The sequence below is a fragment of the Piliocolobus tephrosceles genome, chromosome 2, assembly GCF_002776525.5.
Source record: "Piliocolobus tephrosceles isolate RC106 chromosome 2, ASM277652v3, whole genome shotgun sequence".
NCBI lineage: Eukaryota > Metazoa > Chordata > Mammalia > Primates > Cercopithecidae > Piliocolobus > Piliocolobus tephrosceles.
The window spans coordinates 105807735-105821609 of record NC_045435.1 but is presented as its reverse complement, the minus strand read 5'-3'; positions in this window follow the sequence as shown (position 1 = coordinate 105821609).

Sequence of the window (13875 nt, the reverse complement as noted above, 5' to 3'; positions counted from 1 at the left end):
TTGTAGATGTATTTCCTTTACATCCTTGAGCATAATTTTATAATTAGTTTAAAACCATTTTCTGCTATATCTAACACCTGGGTCATCCTGAGCTCACATTTATTTACTGTTTCTTCTCTTAAGTTGTGTTTTTTCTGTTTCTTCATATGTTAAGTAATTTTGGATTGTATCCTGGACATTGTGAAAAATACATGGTTGATACTCTCGATTTTGTTATTTTTAAAATTGTGGTAAAATTTGTAAAACATAGAATTCACCATTTTAACTGTTTTTAAGGTACAATTCATTGGTGTTTAGTACATTTGCAATGTTGTTTAACTATATCACTAATTCTAGAACATTTTCATTACCTTAAAAGGAAACCTGTACCAGTTCATCACTCTCTCCCCATTCTTTCCCTATCCCCATGCCCTGGCAGCCACTAATCTTCATTCCTTCTTCATAGACTTGCCTACTCTGTATATTTCATATAAATATAATAATGCAATGTGTGGCTTTTTGTGTCTACTTTCTTTCATTTAGCTTGATGTTTTCAAGGTTCGTGCATGTTGCAACATATATGAGTACCTTATTCCTTTTTTTATGGCTGAATAATATTCCATGACATGGAAATACCACATTTTGTTTATCCATTCATTGGTTGATGGACATTTGATTTGTTTCTACCCTTTGACTACTGTAAATAGTGCTGCTAGAAGCATTCATGTAGAAGTTTTTGTTTGAATGTCTATTTTTACTTTTTTTGATACATACTTAGGGGTGCAACTGCTGAGTCACATGGTAAATTTATGTTTTACTTTCTGAGGAGCTGCAGAACAATTTTTCTAAGCAACTGCACAATTTTATTCCCCACCAAAGTTCAACCTGAGAAAGCTCAGGTTGAGAAAGCTCATGAGCATGTGAGAAAAAGAAAAGAAAATAAGAAAAGAAAAGTAAGAAAAGAAAAAACGAAAAAGGGCAAACTCCTGAGTGGATCTCTCAGGGAGTCACCAGACAGGTAAAAACACACAACCAAACTTTTTGAGAACGAGGTCCATATTGATCTCTCTGGCCCTAGCAAGCTGCACAAGGAATGTGGGCCACCTTTTCCATGTCCACTGCCTGACTGGAGAAGTGGGAGATGGTAGACGGGCTAAAATGCTAGACACTCTTTTATCAAAGTTTAGTAGCTTCTTTCTGATTAAGTTTTACTTTCATTGTTGTAAGTTTTTTATTAGATTCCAGAGTTCTGAAAAAGTTGATTCTCACATTTTTTTGTCAACTTAATTGTTACTTTAATGGAAGGACTGAGTTTTAGAGCTCCTTACTCTGCCATTTTTTGTAGTATCAGTCCTGTTACTTGTTTATTTGGAAGATACTGATTTCTTTTGTTTTATCTCAAGTGGTTATTTTGACTCAGCTCAAACTAAAAAGTTGACCTTCCTGTGGAGAATGATAGCTTTAATTTCAGTTTAGTTATTTTATCTTATCCGGTCTGACTGACGTTTGTCCTGTACAAACATGGTGTGAAAAGTCAGCCAGAGATCTGGGCAGAGTTTATACACAAAATTTGGGACACTCTTTTATGGCTGTTTTCTTTCTGAGATGTCTTTTACTCTCCAAATCTTGTGATTACCTTGATGTCCAGAGTGGGCAAGTCCATGGAGAAAGTAGCTGGTTTCAGCACATCAGGCTAATAAGACTGTATGTTTCTATTTAGTTTTTAGTTCTCCAAATGTCATGAACTTGGGCCTCAGTTTTTTGCCTTTTAAGAAAAACTTATCATTTGTTTATTGTGGTAAAATACATATAAATTTACCGTCTTAACTATTTTAAGTGTACATTGGTATTACATACATTCATAATATTGTGCAACCATCGCCATCTTCCATCTCCAGAACTCTTTTCATCTTATCAAACTGAAACTCTGTATCCATTAGATGATAACTCCCCATTCTCCTTTCCCTCTAGTTCCTTGCAAGCACCATTCTACTATTAATGCTGCTATGGACATGGGTCTACAAATATCTATTTGAGAACCTGCTTTCAATTTTTTGTGCATATACCCAGAATTGAAATTGCTGCATCATATGGTAATTCTGTTTTTAATTATTTTAAGGAATCACCATGCTATTTCCCACAACTGCAATACCATTTTTGGTTTTTAACGACATTGCATAAGGGTTCCAGTTTTTCTACATCCTTGTCAACACCTATTCTTTTCTTTTATTTGATGATAGCCATCTTAATGAGTATGAGGTGGTATCTCATTGTAGTTTTTATTTGCATTTCTCTAATCATTAATGAGGCTGAATCTTCTTATGTGCTTATTGGCTCTTTGCATATCTCTTTGGGAAAATGTCTGTCAAGTCGTTTGCCCATTTTTGAGTTGGGTTTTTTTCGTTGTTGTTAAGTTTTAGTTTCCTATATATTCTGGATATCAACCTCTTATCAGACATATCATTTGCAAATATTTTCTCTCATTCTCTAGGATGCCTTTTTTTAACTCTGTTCATAATGCCTTTTGATATTACAAAATTTTAAAATTTTTCATCATGTGTATTTTAGTTTTTTGTTTGCCCGAGCCTTTGCTTTCATATTCAAGAAATCACTGCCAAATCCAATGTCATGAAGGTTTTGACCTATGTTTTCTTCCAAGAGTTTTATAGTTTTAGGTCTTTAATCCAATTTGAATTATGATGTTAGGTAAGGGTCCAACTTTATTGCATGTGGACATAACATCATTTGTTGAAGCAGTTTTTTTTTTTGCCTTTTTTGAGGGGTAGGCTACGGAGTCTCACTCTGTGGCCTTGGCTGGAGGGCAGTGGTATGACCTCAGCTCACTGAAACCTGTGCCTCCCAGGTTCAAGGAATTCTCCTGCCTCAGCCTCCCAAGTAGCTGGGATTGCAGGCGTGGGCCACCATGCTTGGCTAATTTTTTGTGTTTTGAGTAGAGATGGGGTTTCACCATGTTGGCCAGGCTGGTCTCAAACTCTTGACCTCAAGTTATCTGTCTTGGCCTTCCAAAGTGCTGGGATTACAGGCTTGAGACACAGCAACCAGCCATTGTCTTTAATGAAAAGAGTCAGTAAGGTGAGGTTTCAGGCATCATCTTGTAGGGAAAGTTGTATTGAGTATTTGGCATCCGTATTTGTCTACTAGTGGTACCATAACAAAATACTTAAGCCTGGATGGCTTAAACAACATAAATTTATTTCTCACAGCTCTGGAGGCTGGAAGTACCAGATCAAGGTGCTAGCAGGGATGGTTTATCCTGAGACCTCTCTCCTTGGGATGCAGATTGCTATCTTCTTGCTATGTCCTCACTTGGCCTTTCCTCTGTGCGTGTATACCCCTGTAGTCTCTTCTTCTTATAAGGACAGCCATCCAATTAGATTAGGGCCCCACCCTTGTAATCTCTTTTAACATTCATTACCTCTTTAAAGGTTGTGTCTCCAAATACAGTCATATTAGGGGTTAGGGCTTCATCATATGAATTTTAAGGTGACACAATTCAATCCATAAGAACATCTTCTTGGTCTCCTGACACAATTGAAATCAAAGAAAGCTGTGCTTGTTCTTACTAGGCAGGTATGCAAATTTTTTAAAATAAAGGAGAAAGGAAAACTCAAAATCAGCTTCTCAAAGAAAATACCTGTATTGTGTCACTAGCCACTCCTGCCTGGTTGAATGACAATTGGATACAAGAACTTTCTTTGGATTTGCTTTCCTGTTAGTGAAAAAAAGAACTTGTTATAAAGAAGCAGTCAACTGAATATTTTCAACTGATTGCTAGTATTTAAAAGCAAAAAAGTTATAATAGGAGTTAAAGTTTATGAATGCTTTTTTTCCTCTCGAAGTAGAACAAATGTAGATGCTGCTAGCAATGAAGAATCCAAATTCTTAGAATTTATTTTACAGAGGGAAATGGAGCTACTCAATAAATATAATATTTTCCTCTTAGATGGTGTTTTTGTTTGCATATACTGCCTCAACTGGAGAGTGTTCTTTGAATACAAATATTTCAGACTGGTGTCAGAAGTGTCAGGCTGTAGCAGATGTACTTAGTTACGGTAAAGCTAGTTAAGTGAAATGTTTTCAGAATGGAAGGGTGCTCTTACCAGTCCATGCCACTAAATTCCTAGCAACATGCTGCCTCATTGTCCATTTACCCTTGTCCTCTTGAACGAGAAACTGGCTTCCACATGTTGCTAATCAAGAACTCATCCCTAGTGCCAAATTCTGGGCCTGCTTTAAAGCTCTATGAGCCTCCTACAGTGGTTTTATTGGTTCACTTTGAACCAAGTCAAGGGGATTTTATTTCCCTTGCCAAAATATTGGGACCCATGGTCCTGATAATGGGATAGAAAAATCAAAATTGACCAGACATGGTGGCTTATGCCTGTAATCCCAGCACTTTGGGAGACTGAGGCAGGCAGATCACTTGAGCCCAGGAGTTTGAGACCAGCCTGGGTAACATGGCAAAATCCTAAAATAAAATTTGTGTTTTTGTACTAAAAATACAAAAATTAGCTGAGCATGATGGTACACACCTGTGGTTCCAGCTACTTGGGAGGCTAGAGTGGGAGGATCTCTTGAGCCGAGGAGGTTGAGGCTGCAGTGAGCTGTGATCATGCCACTATACTTCAGCCTGGATGACAGAGTGAGATCCTGTCTCACCAAAATTATAAATAAAAAAGAACATTCCAGCAAATCTAGGGTATATGACATGGTAGGTGGTAGCTAAAAGGACAGACCTAAAATGCCCAGCAGAGAAAGTGAAAGTATAAAGTATTGTCTTTTGGTCTGAACATTTTATGGGGAGCAACCCCTATTGAAATGGATTGATTCTGAATATTCCGTACATCTTTGGAACAACTTTAGAAATAAAACAGAAGGTTCTGGTTCAATTAAGACCCTGATAAATTAATTAGAATACCCATGAGAAGTCCACAGTTTCAAGTGCCCTTTTTAAAACTCATAGCCAATATGAATGTTTTTCACCCTGCTTTCTAAAATCCTTTAAAGCAAAGCAAAGGAATCTTTCATTTGGTTGTGCTTCTAACTGAATTACTGTCTGCCATTTGAAAATCGTAATTAGTTTTGAAATTTACATTTAAATATAAATTTTGTACTACTACACCGATTGGTCTGAATCTAGAATAAGAAGAGAATTATTCTTATAGTTTGGTCTTATTATTCACTCCAATGCTTCATCTATTACATGAATCCCAAATGTATCTTTAAAACCCTGATTGGTATACAGAGGATTCAACTACTTGTTATTCTTTCCTCAGCTCTTCTTATCTACAGCACCTCTCATTCATTAGGACACAGTTTTAATTTCCATAGTCACTGTGGTTTTTCTGTGCTTTCTTAAGGGAAAACTGCTAAGGTTGATAGGTTCAAATTAGACTTTTCTTCCTAAGTGCATTTATGCTTGCCAACATCTTCCTGCTTCCTTACATGCTTTTGATTTTAATGGCTGATGCACTGCCAGTTGACTTAAGGACCAAGCAATTACAATAACGTCAGTCCTTAGATCTGATTGTATAAATCCAGAACAGTATGCTATTTTTCTTTGTACTTAAAGAGTATAGCAGAAAGAGTGCCCAAGAATCAATTTAAGGACAATAAATTGTTGAGTTAAAGCATCACTATCATTAGGAGGTATTTCCAAAATGCTTGATATTTTTCAGTGGATACAATAATTAGTTCTAGGTTCTTAGCTCACTTCTTCCATGACTTATTGGGCAACTTTAGGTAAGTAACCCTAGTGCCTCTGAGCTTCCTCATTTGTAAAATGAGAGGTTGAACTGGATGTTTCTTCAGGTTCTTTTAGATTCCTAAGTTTTCCGATTAATAACATTGTTCTGCAGAATAGTTTTCAAGTTAAATCCACTTCGATGAATGAAAATGGAAATACAGTGGTATTAAAACTAACTTACGAGCGATGTCAGCAAGATGGCAGAACAGGAGTTTTTCAGCCGTCTCTCCCTTCACAGAAACACCAATTCTGACAACCATCATAGATGACAGTACCTTTGTGAGAACCCAGGTTTACAGCAGAGAGTTCTTAGCACCCCATTGGAGGTGAAAAAAAAAAAAAAAAAAACTTCAGCCGAATTAAATTTAAAGGAATTTAATTGAACAATGAGCAATTTGTGAATTGGGCAGCCCCCAGAATCACAGCAGATTCACAGAGAATCCAGTGCAGCCACATGGTAGAAGTTGATTTATAGACAAACAAAGGGAAACGACATACAGAAATTGGACGTGAGGTCCAGAATGGCTGCATTGGTTACAGCTCGGCATTTGCCTTATTTGAACATTGTTTGAACATTCAGCAGTGTATACATGGTTGAAGTATGGCTGCTGGGGTTGGCCAAGACTTAGCTGTTGTTACAGGTGCATCCTCCTAAGTTAGGTTTTCAATCTTGTCTACCTATTAAGCTAGGTTGCAGGTAATTCACAAGGACTCAGATATAGAAGTATGGAGTACTTCTTAGGCCATAATTAGTTTGCTTTAACAATTCCCCACTTTTGGTCGTTTTCTCAATTTTGAGAGATTGACCAAAACTTTAGTTATTGATGTCACTATCACCTTTGTAAATGTACTTATTTGGTCTTGAAACCCACTGGGAAGCAGTAGAACAGTGAGTTTTGGAAAGATAGGAACAAGGACTGAGTAGAGGGGACCTCCTTATGCTGGAAAGTCCTGTTTACTGGAGAAAAACAAAACCTGGTCTGTTCTAGGATCTATGTGTTTTCTTAAAGTCTTGTTTGGTTATGTCACATTTAGCAAGAGTGACTCCATTTTAGTTTAGCTTGGCCGATTGGGGCCTAGTATGTGAGGTTAATCCAAAACAATGGCCTCCCATAATTTTGTTTAAAAAATTCCCCCCTTTTGGTCAGGTTCTTGCTTAGGTGAGAGTGTGACCAAAACTTGGGACCTTAGTGCCACTCTTTGTTACCATCATTTTGGGTTTCCCATCTCAGCATATCATTCATAGGTTATGGTATCCTTGTGGTTGCATATTTCTTTCAGCTTTTGTCATTCCGGTTGAAGAGAGACCATTTGACATTCTAGAGATGGCTGCATGCAAACATTTAAAACCTTTGAGAGAATACAGTGCACCAGGGAGACTATTATTATGACTATCGGGAGGATAATGCCAAGAGTTTAGAGTAAGCTCCTTAGTCAGGGTCCCTATAAACCAAACCACCAAAAATCAAATAGAAAAAAGAATGAGCTGGATAAAGCGACTACTCACTCTAACCAATCTCTTCATTAATCCCTTACAACTGAATCTCTATAATCTTCATTTGATGTATTCCTCCATAGGCTACAAGTGTCAGCAGTGGCACAGGTACTTTTCTGTTTAGCCAATTCTATTATTTAGCTTAATGTTTATAAGAGAATTTAAAGTCTGTTGTGTAACCACAGCCTTTACAGTAAAATCTGCTATAGAGCCTATCATGAGGGATACATTTCTAATTATTGTCTCTTTTATTCTAAACCACAGAAAGAGGACCTAACAAATGATGTCCTTCCAGAAGAGTGAAGGCTTCCTGGCAATGTTCTCTTTAACCCAGGGTGTGGGTTAAGAGGAGTTTTGACTGATTATGAAGCAATGTATGTGCTGTTAAAGTTTCTCACCTACACTGGGTGTTCATCTTTTATCTATGAAAGTATAAAGTTATTGATGTATAAGGTTGGCTGCAAAATCCTTCACAAATAAAAGTATACCCCATAAGTGCACATAGTAGACCCCCTTTTCATTTCTGTTGTTCATAAAGACATAAATAAGGAAAAAATATTCAAAGACAAGAGTCTCATGCTAGTGGAAGTCTTGATCTTGGGAAAAGCTGTTCACATCAAGGATACTAGTTTTACCTTAAGGGTTCCAATGGGTGTACAGTTCCAAGAGTGTGGAGGGACCCTTCTCAGTTGTGAGATTATGAACCCAAGATTCAAGGTTCCAAAGTTTTGTTGCAGGATGGATGGCAAGGACAGTCTTTCGCTGATATTCTCAGAAGATCCAGTCTTCAGCGTCTAGATTGTGAAGGGGTTGGTTGTTCTTAGTGAACCATAAAAGCTTTCTTTACCTGGTAAAAATATACTGTGGCATAATAATTAACTGTTATAACATAAAACATGCATTGAAAATGACGATTGAATGAAATCTCTTTATAAATGTAAACGACCCATCAGATAGCCAAATGTACTTGAAGGTTTGATTGTCTTCCTAGGAATATGGAACCAAACATTGGTTTAAAACTATTTTCACAATTTATAAGTCACTATATCAGTATATGTATATAATAACCATAAGTATGATTGAAGGATATACTCAGATATGTTAGAATTTTAGAAATTCCATCCAATTTTGGAACCTATATTAATACAATTCACTAAAATATAACCTGAAGATTAAACATTATTTTTATTTTGACAATGCTTCCCATGTAACTTAACATGTTAAATAATTCTGTTTATGTCTCTTTTGGATGTTTCAGGGGCCCTCTGTAGCATTCCAAAGTTAGAGGTCAGAAAAGACTATTTTGAAGCTGAAATTTGATTTTGGGAAGCCTATTAAATATGTTAAAGGTTTAAAACGCTTGATATTTAGACTAGAATTCCAGATTACCATAAGTCGTTCAAGTAGCAAAAATGATGACTCAAAAAATTTTTTAAAGGAAAAAACCTTTACTCATTGATAGAGGGAAGACTTAGCTTTCCAAGCAATCTATTTTTTGTCTTTCCCTTCCTTTTTTTTGGGGGGGGGGGGTAGTGTATTTAAAACTCAAACAAAAATATTTCATTATCTTTTAATATTCCATGAAAATCTTGTTCAAGAGAGAAGCCAAATTTCACCTTTGCATTAGCGGACTATTAATGTCAACCACAATTTTTAGTAAAACCTCATAGACAAATCTATTCAACCTTAATCAGTTTGACCATAAGATGAGACTTTTATAAACCTTTTATAACCTCTTACAAATTTTTGTTATTAAAGCAGATTAGTGCTTTAAGAAAACCCTGTTCTGCTTTTATTTCTATGTTTAATTTATGGAAAAACTGGATAATACCCCTTTAAATTTAGTCAATATTTGCATACATAGAAATTATTTTACAAGATTAATTTTTACAAACCTTCCACAACTTGTTTAAACCTTTAGATTTTCCTATCTCACTTAAAGCAATCCTCAAACTTAAGCAAAATAGTTTCACATTCCCATGAATTTTAATAATCTTTTACCAAAAACACATTTCACTTTCTTTACATGCCTTGCATGTAAAATTATTTTTTCAGTAGCTTCAAATACATGTTACACTGTTAACCCTTAGTGACTTTTACTTTTGGTGGAAATCTCTAGTTAGTTTAGGATTTTAATTATGTACTAGGTGTGGAGCCTAGGACCTAGACAGAAATGCACATAAGATCTGACTCTTTCCAGTATGTCACTCCACATGTCCCAGGCATTACCTAATTGTAAAGCAGTCAAGTTGTACAGTTAAGAGTCATAGTGGCATTTTATAAAGCATTTAGGAGGCCTAATCACCTTTAAATTGTACATTTCTTGCATAAATTCCCTTTCACAAATTATTTCACAACTTACATAGACCGTCTTATGACATGCTTAGACTTTTTGGATTGTCCTAAACATTCCTCCTTTTAAACAACCAGTCATTTTTACTTTAGTTTTAGGATAAGAATTTACCATAAAATATTCTTTCTTATATAAAATCTCTTTTCTTTAGTACCTTCTTTGCATAGCTAGAAGGCATGGCTAATTTCACATATTCCCAGGCCTTATCTAGAATCTAATGCTTCAAAATAAATTGAACAATATTTTAAAAGTCAAAGAAGCAGTTTATGACCTTAAAACATTTAGTAAACCTAATGTCTGACCTGCATAATTTACACCAAATGTTTACATTTGAAGACATTTTTATTATACCAATAATCTTTAAAACTGTCTTTATTTCCCAAAGATTACTTAAGTCACATGAGGTAAAAGGCATTAAACTTTTTACTTTTCTGACAAAATATTTGATTTAAGCTTGTATTATTTTTAAACCATTTAGTTAAACATCACATACATAATACATATAAATACATAGACAAACAGAAGATAAAGGACTCATTTTCCAAGCCAGGAATTGGAACTGAAACCCAGGCCACCATTGTGAAGAGAGAAAGCACAGCCACATGATTACAAGGTCAAGCTCCCAAGGATATGACTGACCAGTTTGCTGAGCCATCTTGGAAAGCAGGCTTACAGGTGTCCTAAGCCCATGTTCTATCCTAAGGTACCCCTCGTTATGCTAAAACAATGCAGAAAGACATGCAAAACACACCAGGTTGGCTGCAACTTAAAATGAGCCTCAGAAGTCCTTTTCCCCATTTATCAAAACTTTACAGGAGATAAACAGTGATTTTTATCATTTATTCAACCAGTTTCCCCTAATGTTAACATCTTACATGAATATGATATATTTGTCAAAACTAAGACATGAACTCTGGATAGGTAACTACAAATTAGAGACCCTATTTACTTTTCACCAGTTTTCTTACTAATCCCCTTTTTCTATTACTTGTTTTCATGACTTTGATAGCTTTGAAGATTACTGCTCAGGTAATCAAAGTCAGGTAGTTAAAGTTCTTCACTTTGGGTTTGTCTGATATTTTCTAATTATTAGACTGAAGTTGTGGGTTTTGTGAAAGAAAACCACAAAGGTAAGGTGTTCTCTCATTGCATTATATTAGATGGTGCATTATATTCGATGGTACATTATATTAGCATGACTTATCACTGATGATATTAACTTCAATTTCTTGGCCAAGGTAATGTCTGCCAGGTTTCTCTACAGAAAATTACTATCTTCCCCTTTTCTTTTTTTATGATACTTAAAAGTTCTAAGGTACATGTGCACAATGTTCAGGTTTGTTATGTATGTATACATGTCCCATGTTGGTGTGCTGCACTGATTAACTCGTCATTTACATTAGGTATTCCTCCTAATGCTATCCCTCCCCCCCCCACCTCATAACAGGCCCCAGTGTGTGATGTTCCCCACCCTGTGTCCAAGAGTTCTCATTGTTCAATTCCCACCTATGAGTGAGAACATGCAGTGTTTGGTTTTCTGTCCTTGCAATAGTATGCTCAGAATGATGGTTTCCAGCTTCATCCATGTCCCTACAAAGGACATGAACTCATCCTTTTTTATGGCTGCATAGTATTCCATGGTGTATATGTGCCACATTTTCTTATTTCAGTCTATTATTTATAGATATTTGGGTTGGTTCCAAGCCTTTGCTATTGTGAATAGTGCCACAATAAACATACATGTGCATGTGTCTTTATAGCAGCATAATGTATAATCCTTTGGGTATATACCCAGTAATGGGATGGCTGGGTCATAGGGTACTTCTAGTTCTAGATACTTGAGGAATTGCCACACTGTCTTACACAGTGGTTGAACTAGTTTACAGTCCCACCAATGGTGTAAAAGTGTTCCTATTTCTCCACGTCCTCTCCAGCACCTGTTGTTTCCTGACTTTTTAATGATAGCCATTCTAACTGGTGTGGGATGGTATCTCATTGTGGTTTTGATTTGCATTTCTCTGATGGCCAGTGATGATGAGCAATTTTTTTATGTGTCTGTTGGCTGCATAAATGTCTTCTTTTGAGAAATGTCTGTTCATATCCTTTGCCCACTTTTTGATGGGGTGTTTGTTTTTTTCTTGTAAATTTGTTTAAGTTCTTTGTAGAATCTGGATATTAGCCCTTTTTCAGATGGGTAGATTACAAAAATTTTCTCCCATTCTGTAGGTTGCCTGTTCACTCTGATGGTAGTTTCTTTTGCTGTGCAGAAGCTCTTTAGTTTAATTAGATCCTATTTGTCAATTTTGGCGTTTGTTGCCATTGCTTTTTGTGTTTTAGACATGAAGTTTTTGCCCATGCCTATGTCCTGAATGGTATTCCCTAGGTTTTCTTCTAGGGTTTTTATGGTTTTGGGTCTGATATTTAAGTCTTTAATCCATCTTGAATTAATTTTTGTATAAGGTGTAAGGAAGGGATACAGTTTCAGCTTTCTACATATTGCTAGCCCAGCACCGTCTATTAAATAGGGAATCCTTTCCCCATTTCTTGTTTTTGTCAGGTTTGTCAAAGATCAGATGGTTGTAGATGTGTGGTATTATTATTTCTGGATACGCTTTTTGATGTGCTGCTGGATTCAGTTTGCCAGTATTTTATTTAGGATTTTTGCATCGATGTTCATCAGGGATATTGGTCTAAAATTCTCTTGTTTTGTTGTCTCTGCCAGGCTTTGGTATCAGGATGATGCTGGCCTCATAAAATGAGTTAGGGAGGATTGTGTCTTTTTCTATTGATTGGGATAGTTTCAGAAGGAATGGTACCAGCTCCTCTTTGTACCTCTGGTAGAATTCAGCTGTGAATCCATCTGGTCCTGGAATTTTTTTGGTTGGTAGGCTATTATTGCCTCAATTTCAGAGCCCGTTATTGGTCTATTCAGGGATTCAACTTCTTCCTGGTTTAGACTTGGGAGGGTGTACGTGTCCAGGAATTTATCCATTTCTTCTAGATTTTCGAGTATATTTGCATAGAGGTATTTATAGTATTCTCTGATGGTAGTTTGTATTTCTGTGGGATCAGTGGTGATATCACCTTTATCATTTTTTTTTATTGCATCTATTTGATTCTTCTTTCTTTTCTTGTTTATTAGTCTCGCTAGCAGTCTATCAATTTTGTTGATCTTTTCAAAAAACCAGCTCCTGGATTCATTGATTTTTTTGAAGGTTTTTTTTTGTGTCTCTATCTCCTTCAGTTCTGCTCTGATCTTAGTTATTTCTTGCCTTCTGCTAGCCTTTTAATGTGTTTACTCTTGCTTCTCAAGTTCTTTTAATTATGATGTTAGGGTGTCAATTGTAGATCTTTCCTGCTTTCTCTTTTGGGCATTTAGTGCTATAAATTTCCCTCTACACACTGCTTTAAATGTGTCCCAGAGATTCTGGTACATTATGTCTTTGTTCTCATTGATTTCAAAGAACATCTTTATTTCTGCCTTAATTTCGTTATTTACCTGGTAGTCATGCAGGAGTAGGTTGTTTAGTTTCCATGTAGTTGTGTGGTTTTGGGTGAGTTTCTTTTCTTTTTTTTTTTTTGAGACGGAGTCTTTCTCTGTCACCCAGGCTGGAGTGCAGTGGCACGATCTCAGCTCACTGTAAGCTCTGCCTCCTGGGTTCACGCCATTCTCCTGCCTCAGCCTCCCCAGCAGCTGGGACTACAGGTGCCTGCCACCACGCCTGGCTAATTTTTTTGTATTTTTTAGTAGAGACGGGGTTTCACTGTGTTAGCCAGGATGGTCTCAATCTCCTGACCTCGTGATCTACCCGCCTCGGCCTCCCAAAGTACTGGGATTACAGGTGTGAGCCACTGAGCCCGGCCTTGAGTGAGTTTCTTAATCCTGAGTTCTAATTTGATTGCACTGTGGTCTGAGAGACAGTTTGTTACAATTTCTGTTCTTTTACATTTTCTGAGGAGTGCTTTACTTCCAACTATGTGGTCAATTTTGAAATAAGTGTGATGTGGTGCTGAGAAGAATTTATATTCTGTTGATTTGGGGTGGAGAGTTCTGTAGATGTCTTAAGTCTGCTTGGTGCAGGGCTGAGTTCAAGTCCTGCATATTCTTGTTAACTTTCTGTCTCGTATATCTGTCTAATGTTGACAGTGGGGTGTTAAAGTCTCCCATTATTTTTATGTGGGAGTCTAAGTCTCTTTGTGGGGTCTCCAAGGACTTGCTTTGTGAAGCTGGGTGCTCCTGTATTGGGTGCATATATATTTAGGATAGTTAGCTCTTCTTTT